The 11,457-nt window shown below is 49.5% G+C and overlaps 1 long non-coding RNA gene across 1 annotated transcript; it reads right to left on the bottom strand.

Moving 5' to 3' along the window:
- Window positions 1–1,303: 1,303 nt before the first annotated feature.
- LOC139078144 (uncharacterized) lies at window positions 1,304–9,591 on the bottom strand. Its single transcript, XR_011530946.1, has 5 exons — window positions 9,500–9,591; window positions 7,559–7,749; window positions 7,105–7,380; window positions 5,186–5,304; window positions 1,304–3,004 (listed from the first exon to the last, which is right to left on the bottom strand). It is a non-coding gene; the product is annotated as an uncharacterized lncRNA (long non-coding RNA).
- Window positions 9,592–11,457: the final 1,866 nt, after the last annotated feature.

Raw genomic sequence — 11,457 nt, forward strand, 5'->3', positions numbered from 1 at the left:
TGCAGTTATTTTATTTGAAAGAATAATCTAAAACTGGCCCCAGACAGAAGGAACTCTCCTGAAAAGGGAAATCTACGTGAAAGAAAAGAATGTTGCTCACACAGAAGAAACGGCGTGAGCACGCTGGGGGAGGTTTGAGGACGCCGAGAGGCCTGGTCCTTAATTTATGACTCAGAAATGGAGAGCTCTTTCTTCTTGAAAGCTGGTGATTCACAACCTCATTTGACTCCATCAAAAATATGTCCAGTTGCAAGAGCTGCCAAAACAGTGGATTTTCTGCAGCCCATGAGACCCCACACAGTTTCTCCTCCGGCCTGGAGACCTGGGTACACTGTCTGCCGTGGATTTGTGAGGTCCCTCAGCTTGAGTTTTCCTGCCCTCCTAGTTGTAAATAGTCCACAAGAAAGCCCCTGCGAGGGGCAGGCTGCTTCGGTTTCCAGGTTTCCAGGGCAGGGTTTCTCCACAGCGGTGCTCCTGACATCTGGGACTAGGGCTTTCGTATTGTGGAGTCATCCTATGCCTTGTAGGAGGTATAACAGCATCTCACTAGGTGCCGGTGGCAGCCCCTTCTCGCCTAGTTGTGACAACCCAAAATGTCCCCACACTTGGCCAAATGGCTCTGGGGAGCAAAATTGCTCTGGTGGCAATTCATGGAGCTGTGCAGTCCCCTGAGCTCTTCCAAGGCTGCCCTTTGGTATCCCTTCATGTTGACTGGGGAGATTAAAAGCCTCAGGCCCTCTGGCTGGGCGAGCAAGACTGTGGGATGGTGGAGAGTGGAGCCGTTCTGACTTAGGGAGCATCTTTTTGCCTGGCACACACATTGCCTGGGCAACAAGTCAACCAGTCATTGTGGCCTGCCTCCCAGGTGCCCGTTTGAATTGTGCCTGCAAAGCAGGTGGTTACTCAGCTCTCTCACGCTGCTTAGAAATGTCCCTACCTAAGTGAGCATGTCATCACCACCTCATCCCCTCAGCCGTGGGCACGCCGGCGAACGGCAGCAGAAGTAGTTAGCTGATTTCAGGAGGGGTGTGGGTGGGAGAAACTGGCCTTTGAAGCCCAAGAATGTCAAAGATGACGGAGACTGGACCCGTGGAGATGGCCTTCATTGAGAGAGCCCCTCGGTCCCTACAGGTGGCCTGCACTACCTGAGCTGTTCAGGTGTGAGGGAGCAGGGCCCCCAGCCCACGGGTAGCATCTGGAGGATGCAGACTTAAGCTCCTGTAAGCCCTTGGTAAGCTCCAGGCAGTCTTCCATTTGGAGGCCTCGCTCCCATCGTCTCAAACAAATTAAAACACACCCACACTTTAGTTTAACTACAATTTATTTGCAGTAAAAATATTTGAAAGGAGTTTAATGATTCAGCTTCTTAAATTATCTGGTGGTGGGTAATTCATCAAAGTCGGAATTACCTGTGATTCCCCCCACAACCAATAGCATCCTTAGGAGTTCTCGTAGCTGTTTTCTCAAATGTAATGAAGTTTTTATGACGACCGCATCGTGAATACTGCATCCAACAAGCGCCGAGGAGGCCTCATTGCTGTATTTGGCAGGCGTTTAATGAAGCATTTATTAATTTTGATTTTGCTGCTTTCTTGTCAAATTTCGGAGCCGATAATTTTTCTCCACGTTGCACACACTTCGAGAGGCCCCAGGAAGGCCCTGCTTACGGCTCTGGGGAGGAGCCTGCCTTCCACCAGACATGAGAAGAAGATTCCAGAGGCTGCCGAATGGTCGCTTTGCTGGGGGCGTTTGCCTGGCTGTTGGCATCACTCCCGTTTTCTCTTTCTTAGTTTTTATGGCGGTAAAAATTAAGTTGAAACATCTGGAGATCCACATGTGCAGATTCACAAGCATCAAACACAGGCATTCCTTCCTTATTTCTTGATTAATCTATTGGACGTCAGCTTTCTGATCGGCCCATGCTTTAATCACGGGGGGATTGCCTACCAGCTGGGCATTTTACTGTTCTCTGTTCCAGCAAATGAAGCATAATTGCTGGGATGTGAACCAGTCGGGAAAACAATGAGAAATTAGGCGTAATGGGAAAGCATTTCCTCTGCGTTCTAACACCGGGCCCAAAGTGGGGTCAGCCGGTGGTTTATTTTCTTCTTCACGAAAAGGGACCTCGCCATCATTAACAGTGTGAGGTACAGTCCCGACTGCTTTCAGCTGAGCGGGGAGAGCGCTTTCCTCCCTCCCAAGGAGAGGAAGCCTGTCTCCTAGAAGCTTATGGTGATATTTAAAGATATAAAAAGGGACAGGACAATTAAAAATGTGCACGAGTAGCTTTAGGGCTGACGTTATTGATGCCTTTGTGATCAATAGCACTATTTTTATTTGGATTGCTGGGTAAGAACAAGCCTTAGGAAGGTCCGGCCACAAATTGAGAGCGCCTTACAGACGGACTGTAAAAGCCTGCTGTAGCTGGGAGCCGGGCGGGCATGACGGGTAATTGACAGCTTTGGGTGATGCCGTGAGGCGGGGCTTTCATGGGTGGATGCCCAGGAGAGGGGACTGCATCTGCCCGCCTCCCGGACCCCAGGTGGAGGGAAGCTGTTTATAGCAGAATTTGGCTGCAGTTGAATTTTAATCTTGGGACTCACCGATTGCTTTAAGGACCAGCTCCTGGAGCCACCATTTGTTTTCCGTAGCTTTACCCAGAGACTTAAGAAATCCCCCCAATAGCCGTGTGCAGGGTCGTTTCTGTGGAAAGGATTTGAACGAGAAAATGTCGTAAATTCGGGCCATGGATGGTGGTCCTCCTTTCTGATTGAGCTGTTTGGACATTGGTTTTCTGATAATAATGGCAGCTCGTATTTACTGGGTGCTAAGGACACTCAGGGGCGCTGCTAAGCGCTTTTCACGTCTTGTTTATTTTAAAACTCACAACAGGTCAGACTCAGTTCTGAGGCCCATCTTCTGGACCTGCGCCATCTGTAAGGTAGCGACCGGCTGAGTGTGGCTCTTGAGCACTTCAAGTGTAGCTGGTCCACGTTGAGAGGAGCTGTAAGTGTAAAACACACACCAGATTTCAGACATAGGGCCAAAAACAAAAAGAATGTGACTATTTAATCAATAATTTTCTATATTGATTACATGCTGGAATGATACCATTTTGGACACATTGGGTTACATAAAATGTATTATTAAATTATATTCTTTTTGCTTTGTACTTTTGTTTTTACTGTTTAAGAATCTGGCTACTAGAAAATGAAAAATTACAAATGTGGCTCGAGTTATATTTCTATTGGATGGTGCTGGCCTAGAGGAAGAATAGAGGCACAGAGAGGTTAAGTAACTTGCCCAAGGTCACAAAGCATGCTAGTGGCAGGACCTTTTAGATGCTAACAGCATGACTCCAAAATGGCCACTTTTCTATCCATTTTTTGTCATTGGCCCCACATCTCCAAAAATTCTTATTGAATTCCTAACTCTTCTGTTCTCAGTTTCCCCAGCTGGGTCACTAGGGGGTTGGGCTGTATCATCTTTACGGTTTTTTCCAGAGAATGACGTGCTCAGTTTTGTATTCTTTGGCACATAGTGCTGTACTGTGGGGAGAGGAGCATCAGTCTCTCTCTTAATGCTTATTTAATTACATTTAATTAGGAATCTTGTCATATTTTAGCCTGCAATTGGTCTCCTGGGGCCATCTGCTATGAAGGTTTTTGAAAAATCCAAACTTTATTCCTCACCATCGATCCGTGTGGTTCATGGGCCTGAGTTGGAGTGATTTCATCTGTCCTAACTCAGAACGAGAAGCAGAAGGAGAGATCCAGCAAAGACGGGCTGGGCGGCTGTGAGCTGCCCTTCTACGAGCAAGGTGGCCAGGCTCCCTTGCTCAGGTGCTCATCTGAAAGTCCCTACTGAGCGCCCCCCTTGCTGTGCCCATGCCGGATTCTGGGGAGACCTGGGTTCAGGCATCATCTGTGCCCTTGTTGGCGTAGTAACCTGCCATGGATGCTCGCCGCTCATGGTAAAGCAGGGGCTGCAAGTGATCAGCACCAGTTGTCGATGTCCAGCGTTCTTGGACCAGCCACCTGGCCCCAGGGGCAGTCTTCAAGAAGGCCTGTGTTTGCCTGCTGCCCAGTCTCCTCCTACTGGGTTGGGCAGGATTCTTCCAGGAGTGGGGTACTACAAAGAAGGGGGTCCCCGTTCCCTGTCACCATCAGGGTCCTTGCTGGAAAACTGGGGCAGGATTCAAAGGCAAGATCAGTGTCACGCATCCCCTCCCAGCACCAGGCTGAGAGCTCTCCTCCCGTGTGAGGCCAGCTTCTCCCGCCAGGGCAGCTGAGGGGCGGTGGGGCGGCGGTCCTCCGGCACGCCGTCTGCGCCCCCTCTTTGGGCATTTAATCAGTGTAGTTGATTAGTTGAAACACAGCACAGAATGGTCGAGGACCCTGGCTGGCAGCCTGCCGCTGTCATTTATGGCTGGGTGATTTGAGGCCATCCTCCCCACCCCGCTGAGCCTCCAATCCCTCATTTGCAAAATGAGACTCATCATATCTGCCCTGCCTCCCTCCCAGAGTTGTCGAGAGGTTCCAACAATGGATGAGAGAGTGATAGGAGCATGTGGGTAAACAGGAGAGTGGTATTTAAATACGTGCTATTTCCATAATTGCCTTGTATTGTGTGTATATCTCATCTCCCCAATTAGATGCGAGATCCTCAGTGACAGCCGCCATGGCTCACCCCTTTTGATATTCCCCACACAGCCAGGATGGTGTTGAACATATGGCTGCTGCTCAATAAATATTTACTGAATGGAACTGAATTTCAGATTGGTTCCAAATCACCCTAAAAACTTGGTCAGGTGTGGCCCAAAGGTTTTCTTAAGCAAAGGGCGAAGGGAGGGCGGCTCCACCGTGGATGTCAGGGAATGTCTGCAGAGTGGGTGAATCCGTGAATGAATGCATGCCTGGTGGCCTTAGCTTCACTCTCCCAGCCACGGGCCTTTGACAGCAGCTGTGAATCTGCCTTCTCTGCTCAGAAAAGACTTCTCCCTCTGTCCTTCGGGATGCGCTCTTTGCATTGTGCCTTGCTCTAGTTCAGATTTCTATTAAGTAGTCAAACATAATGTAATATTGCCAACAAAGAGATCGTTCCTGGATTAATTAATCTCCCTTTTATGTAGGGAAGGACATAAAAGAGAGCATAAGATAAGAAAAGAAAATGAAATTAATCTTACACTTTCTATGGCCGCCTGTTAATTTCAAGCTTTCCTGCTTCCTGGCGCCTGTGCTCCTGCGCGGTTTCTAGATTGCTCGGTACTTAAATGAAACATCTTATCGATCATTCCCGGGAATGCTGTGCAGCCAAAAAAAAAAGGCATTCAGGAGCCACAGTGAGTTTACTTTTATAGTAGTGCGCACCTTATCATCAGGTATGGCCAATACATCAAAATGATAAGCCAAATTTGTATACGATCTCACGCTGCTATCGATAAATCACGTTCACGCTGAGCTGCCAAATCAATTCTGCCCTGACACCCCCTCTCCTTGGAGGAGAGATTTGAGAAGAAGTGTGGAGGTAGCCAGGGAATAAAACTGTCTGAGAAGTTTCACAAAAGAAGCTGAACTCTGCTAATCAGAGAGGAGATGCATTTTTAATTCCAAAATGACCGAGCAGCAATTCAGCAGTCCTGACGACAGGCAGAACGCCTCGGCCCCTGGGGTTGAAATAGATGGCTTACGTATCTTTGCCCTGCCAAGCTGCATTCTCACATTTTCCAAAATGTCCATTAACCCCAGAGGACATTCCAGCTGGCCCCTCACCCCACCGAGACGATGTAAATATAATGATTAACCAGTCCGCACTAGCATCAAGATTTCTTGACGCTCCTCTTCATTGAAAAATGCATTAGCTCCTGGCAGTACTGTCCAGAAATGAATTCGCAGACAACCGAGCGTCATTAGCCGTGATTTGCCCTGGCTAACTGCTCTCTGTTAGTGAATTTAGGGATGGAAATAAGCTATTTCCATCCACTTTATCATCCAGAGACCTTAGTACATAGTGTGTCTCTGGTGAGTGCTATTATTATAACCAGTCTCTAGAATTGCCATTAGAATTAATTCTGCAGAAACAGGCTCCCACCCAAAGCCATCAGCTGGGTGCCTTTAAGTCTTAAGATCAGCCTTTAATCTCTACTTTGAAGTTGCTGGCGGAGGCGAGAGTTTTATTTCAGCCTGATGACTGACTGTTTTAATTTTTTTAAGTAGTGAGCTGTTTCTCCCCCCATGATGAAGTCTGGAGGCTGCTCTCTGAATGAAGCCTGGCTCGGGTGAAGGCCATCGTGAGGGCGCCCGGTGCTGCTGGTTGGGCACAATGAGGGCACAGAGGACCATCAGGGCTCCCTAAAGGAAAACGTCAGGGCTTGCACAAGTCACCTCTCAAAATGCAAAGGGAGCGAGTAATGAGTCTGTGAATGGCAGAACACCTTCGGGAGAACCCCGTTGTCGTCCGTCCTGTGGAAGGAAACCTCTTCACCTTCCTGCCGTGAAGACCCCCTCGCCTGCACCTCTCCTGATTTTCTTAATGCTCCTTCCTCCAGCCTGGCTCTTCCCAGCATGCCCCTCGCATGATTTGCAGCCCACGGTGGCCCCTAGATCTCTGAGGCCAGTGCTTGCGTCTCTTCTGAGCCCCAGACCCACTCGCTGGACTTCCTGATGGACATTCCTCCTGCAGCATATCTTTCCCCTCCTTGGTTCCCATGTCATCTCCTCTCTGTATTTTAAAACCCTGCTCTGGGGGCCACTTCTGTGGATCCTTCCCTCCCTCCCCCAAGTGCAGAGACAGGCCCCACTTCCTGCGGACCTGGTATATATCTCATCACCGTATTTATGACCCAGTTTGTTTCCAATTTCTCCAGGAGATAAGTGTGCCCTACAGCTTGGTCTGCTCCTGCTCATTTGAATTTCCCGGCAAGGGCTTGACACACAGTAGGTCTCTGCAAATATTTATTAAATGAGTGCATATGTATTCAAATCCGGGAGAGGGGGAGAAGGATTGGAGGAAGGATTTGATAAACGGAAGCCTGAGAGATAGCTTCCAACTCAAATCAGTCCTGATCTATTTCATTGCAAATGATTAAACCAAAGGACAACTTACGAAAAAAGAGAGTTGAAAAGACGCTTAGCAGACGAAGGCCACCTTGGGAACATGTTAATAATCATTATCATCATCATGGCTCCCATGGACTGAGCATCCTGTCTCTGCTGAGCTCTGTGTCAAGGGCTTCACACGTCTTAGCTGGTGTTGACCTCATGCGATCCTCTGAAGCCATGGAAGGTGAAAGCCTTAGAGGCAGGGAGGCCTGAGCATTCGGGTCCATGCTGGTGGACTGGAAAGCCCCCTCCCACCGCCAGGCGTGTCGTCTCCGGGCTTCTGAAAAGATTGTATGACGCACAGGTCGTGTTGAGGACCCATTACAGGAAAGGCACGTTCTTTGTTTTCACTCTAGCGCCTTTTCCTCCCACCCATGTATTCCATTCAATCTCCACTATGGTCAGTAATATATGTTAGTCAGAGGGAGGTGGGGTAGGGGCTGAGGCAGAAACTTTACCTCTAAGAGAAGCTAATGGGTGCAGTTTGAGGGGGCACAAGCCCCTGACCTTGGTCGGATCAGCCCCAAGCGCTAATCAGCATTGCCGAGAATGTCTGTGTGCGCTAACAAAGCATCAATATTTGTTCTCCAGTGAGGTCCTCCAGGGCCACGGCAAACAGCAGCCTGGAACATGCATATAGCCCACCTGCCTGTAAGGAAAGAGAGAACAAACAGAAAAACAGCCCTTTGAATCCATTCTTCCCCATAGAAACAGAAATGATGTTCTGATCATTATGTCTAAAAAAGCAGTAGATATGAAAATTGGATTTGGTTGGAGCTGGATTTTAGCTGCAAATGGGTGGTTTTTAATAAAGTGCCTCATAGCAACCGATCTGTGAAAAGCTGCTACTTAAAAGCAAGTTCATATGATCTCGGAAAATGGCTCATCCAGACAGGGCAGTCTGTGACTGTTTATTTATAGTCGTCTGCACCAGATCAGATAAGCTGGGGCTGGTGGAAGTGGGGGGCTTCCAGAAGGTACCATCCTCAGACTGTTTATGTGATTAGGAAACGGATCATCGGCTCACATTTTCAAAACAGGGCTCTGGTCGGGGGAGGTATGGGTAGGTGGGCCCTGCCCTTGGATAGACGTTCTCAAGAGCTGAGGCCTGGGAGTCGTTCGTGAAGATGGGGGGAAGCAGGCTCGAGTGAGGAAAGGGCCGCAGGTGGAGACCTGGGTTGGTCATGTCTCTGCAGCCTCCTGCCTGTGTGGCCCTGACTGGTGCCTAAGCTTTTGTTGTCTTCCTCTTTTTAAACAGCTTTATTGAGATATAATTCACATACCATACAATTCGCCCATTTAAAGTGTAGAATTCAATGGTTTTTAGTATATTCAGAGATATGTGCAACCATCACCACGGTCCATTCTGGAACATTTTTATCACCTCAAAAAGAAACTCTGTCCCCTCTTGCTATCACTACCGACTCTCCTCATCTCTTCCAGCCCTAAGCAACCTCTAGTTTGCTTTCTGCCTCTGTCGACTTGCCTCCTCTGGACATGTCCTACGGTGGAATCCTACAATCTAGGTCCTCTCATGTCTGGCTTCTTTCCCTCAGCCTCATGTCCTCCAGGCTCCTGTCTGTGGTTTCGTGGGTCAGCACTTCATTTCCCTTTCTGACTGGCCCCTTCTGATTTCAGATTCCTCATACGTCAAATGTGTTGAATGCTGCCACCATAGGGCAATGCCAAGGGTGCTGCCCGCCCTCCCTGCTGGTACCTTCCCGGAGTGAAATACCACATAAGCATCAGTGGAGGTTGAGCTGCAGAAATTTCCCCCGGGGGAACTGCTTTTTTAGCTCTTTCATGCCTATCCCACTCCCCCACTTAAAATCGCAGTCTTGATTGAAGCCTACTGCATTTCATCCATCAAAATAAAAGGATTCCTTTCTTCCCCGTCTGGTGCTCCTGTTTTCCCCATCAGATTCATCAATTTGCATTTATTTTGATAGTAACAGTAACACCATTTGCTCATATTTGTTCAGCTTTTAGAGAGGCCAAGCCTCATGCTTGAACCTTACTTACAACAGCTCGTATTAACCCCAAGGGGCAAGAGACTCATGCCTCCCATTTAACAGCTGAGGAAACTAAGGCTCAGAGAAGGCAGATGAAGCTTTCCACGTCTTCCGCAGGAACCTTAATTCTTACATAAACGCTTTGGGATTCAAGAAATGGAGCTTGCCTGGACTTGAATTTTCCAATATGCACATTGTCCCTCATTTTACTGGCAAGTTCTTGAGTGGGTCTAAGGAGCCTGGGGAGCTCTGAGGCTGGTCTCCGAGCCCCGCACCGCCTCACCCCTCCACCCTCCACCCCAGGCACCTGAACCGCCCCCCCCCCCCCCCCCCCCCCGCCCCGGGATGGAGAGAAGTCAACAGACAAGGCCAGCTACACGGACTCACAATGGGGCTATGTGGGGTGGGGGCGGGGGTGATGGGGTCTCCCAGGCCCAGAGCAGACGCTGGGGGCGGAGGGGCTCAGAAGAGGTTCCCTCAGGACGTGACACCTGAGTGGTGTCCTAAGCACAAAGTGAGGTCACAGAGGCAGGCGGGGTTTGGGCCTCTGGACGTCCTTTGATTAACTGTACTTGGAGGAGGGAGGCACAGAACGCCGGGAGCATGGGGGCGGGGTGATTAATCCTCCTATAATCTGTTGGCTGAAGTTTTGCTGGTGCAGGAGGTTTTGCTGGAGAGATCGATCGAGTCTCAACAGAGTGGCGAAATGGTGCAGCGACTGGGCTGCTCATTCCAGCAGAGCTTCACCCGGAGGGAGAGCTCGCCGCTCGGCGCCGGGTGGTGTTGGGGTTTCGTGCTGGTGTTTTTCTTGGTGGGCCGTGGGGAGTTCCTCACAGACCCCATTTGTATGCTTCAGGAAGCAGAAAGGGCCGGAGGAGAGGAGAGGAGAGGAGGAAGAAAGGGAGAGAGAGCAGTAATAACAATCCCTTTATTTGATCAATGACTGAAGAGACGAGGGTGCTGCTTCATCCTGCTCCCATGATCATCATTTCTCTCTACCCTCACTGTGATCCTGTGAGGCGGGGTATTGTCCCTCATTTTTTTGGCACAAAATTTGGGGGCCCAAGAAGCAAATGATTTGCCTGAAGTCACATGGGTAATTAGCGCCAAATCCAAGACTTACACTAAGGACTTGGGACTCAAAGTGCAGTGCTGGGTCAGGAGTGAAACAGGAAGTAGTGGTGCCCATTACGTACCAGGTACCCCCGGAAGCCCTAAGATGTGGGCTGGTACAGGAACTGTACAAAGACAGTCTTGTGACACTGCTGGGCTGGAGGACGATTTGGGCTGTGCATGCCGGGCTATCGAAGCACAGAGAAAGCCATCCAAATCTGCTCGGGCCGTCAGGGAAGGGTCCTTGAAAGGGGAGATATTGAGGCTGGGTTTTGATGGATGCGTAGGAGTCCTTGAGTTCGGTAAAGGAGGAAGCTGCCTTCTGGGAATGGAGGCAGTATATGCGAAGTCTCAGAGCTGAGATTGGGGATCATGCATCCAGGGAACAATAGGGCTTGCAGAGTAGCTGATGCACAGGATGTGGGGCTAATGGAGGAAGAAGAGAGAAAGCTGGAAAAAACATCATGGTCTCCAGCTGCTCATTCAGCCTTCCCTTGTCTGGGTGGGCACAAGTAGCCTTTTCCTGGGGTGGGATTTCACTAGGGTTCAGGGAACTGGAAACGGCTTTGAAGACTTTTGTGCTTAGTGCCTGCACCCACTTTTGGAAGCTAAAAATGGATTCTCAAAGAAGTGAGAGCAAAGCCACAAGCAGAAAAGGATTTTGCTGGTGAAATTGCGTAACTGCCTCCCTGTCATTATCTAATTAAGGAAGAGGTGGGGGGAGCCCCAAGGCTTTGAAGCCACAAGAGAGAATTCTGAAATGCTCCAGCCAGGTCCTGCTGGAGGGGTCTAATCACAGAGCGGCATTCTCCGAGCATCAGCTTAGTCGGTGGGCAGCTGGTGGGACGGGGCGTGTGGAGTGGCTTCAGCATCGAAACCACCAGGACTGAAATATCTGCAGCCTCAGACCCCAAGGCCATGACTTGGTGTGTGCTTTCTCTTTCTGGGGTAATTACAGAGGATTCTGGACAGTTTCGCCGCAAATCCGCGTGCATGTGCAGGGGCATTTCAGAAGGAACCTCCGTGTTGAGTGTTCTGCTCCAGCCTCTCATCTTAGGTCTTGACAAGGGGCATTTTCTTTTCCTGGATAAAAGTGAAATTCTTTCTCCAATAAATGTTCAGATCTGCCAGCTCCGTGGTTGATCAGAAGGAAGGAACGAGAAAAGATAGGTTATCATTCCAACAACTTCATCTGGCCCCACACGTGACTTTGAGTGGAGAGATGGCATCAT

The sequence above is a fragment of the Equus przewalskii genome, chromosome 21 (genome assembly GCF_037783145.1).
Source record: "Equus przewalskii isolate Varuska chromosome 21, EquPr2, whole genome shotgun sequence".
Taxonomy (NCBI): Eukaryota; Metazoa; Chordata; class Mammalia; order Perissodactyla; family Equidae; genus Equus; species Equus przewalskii.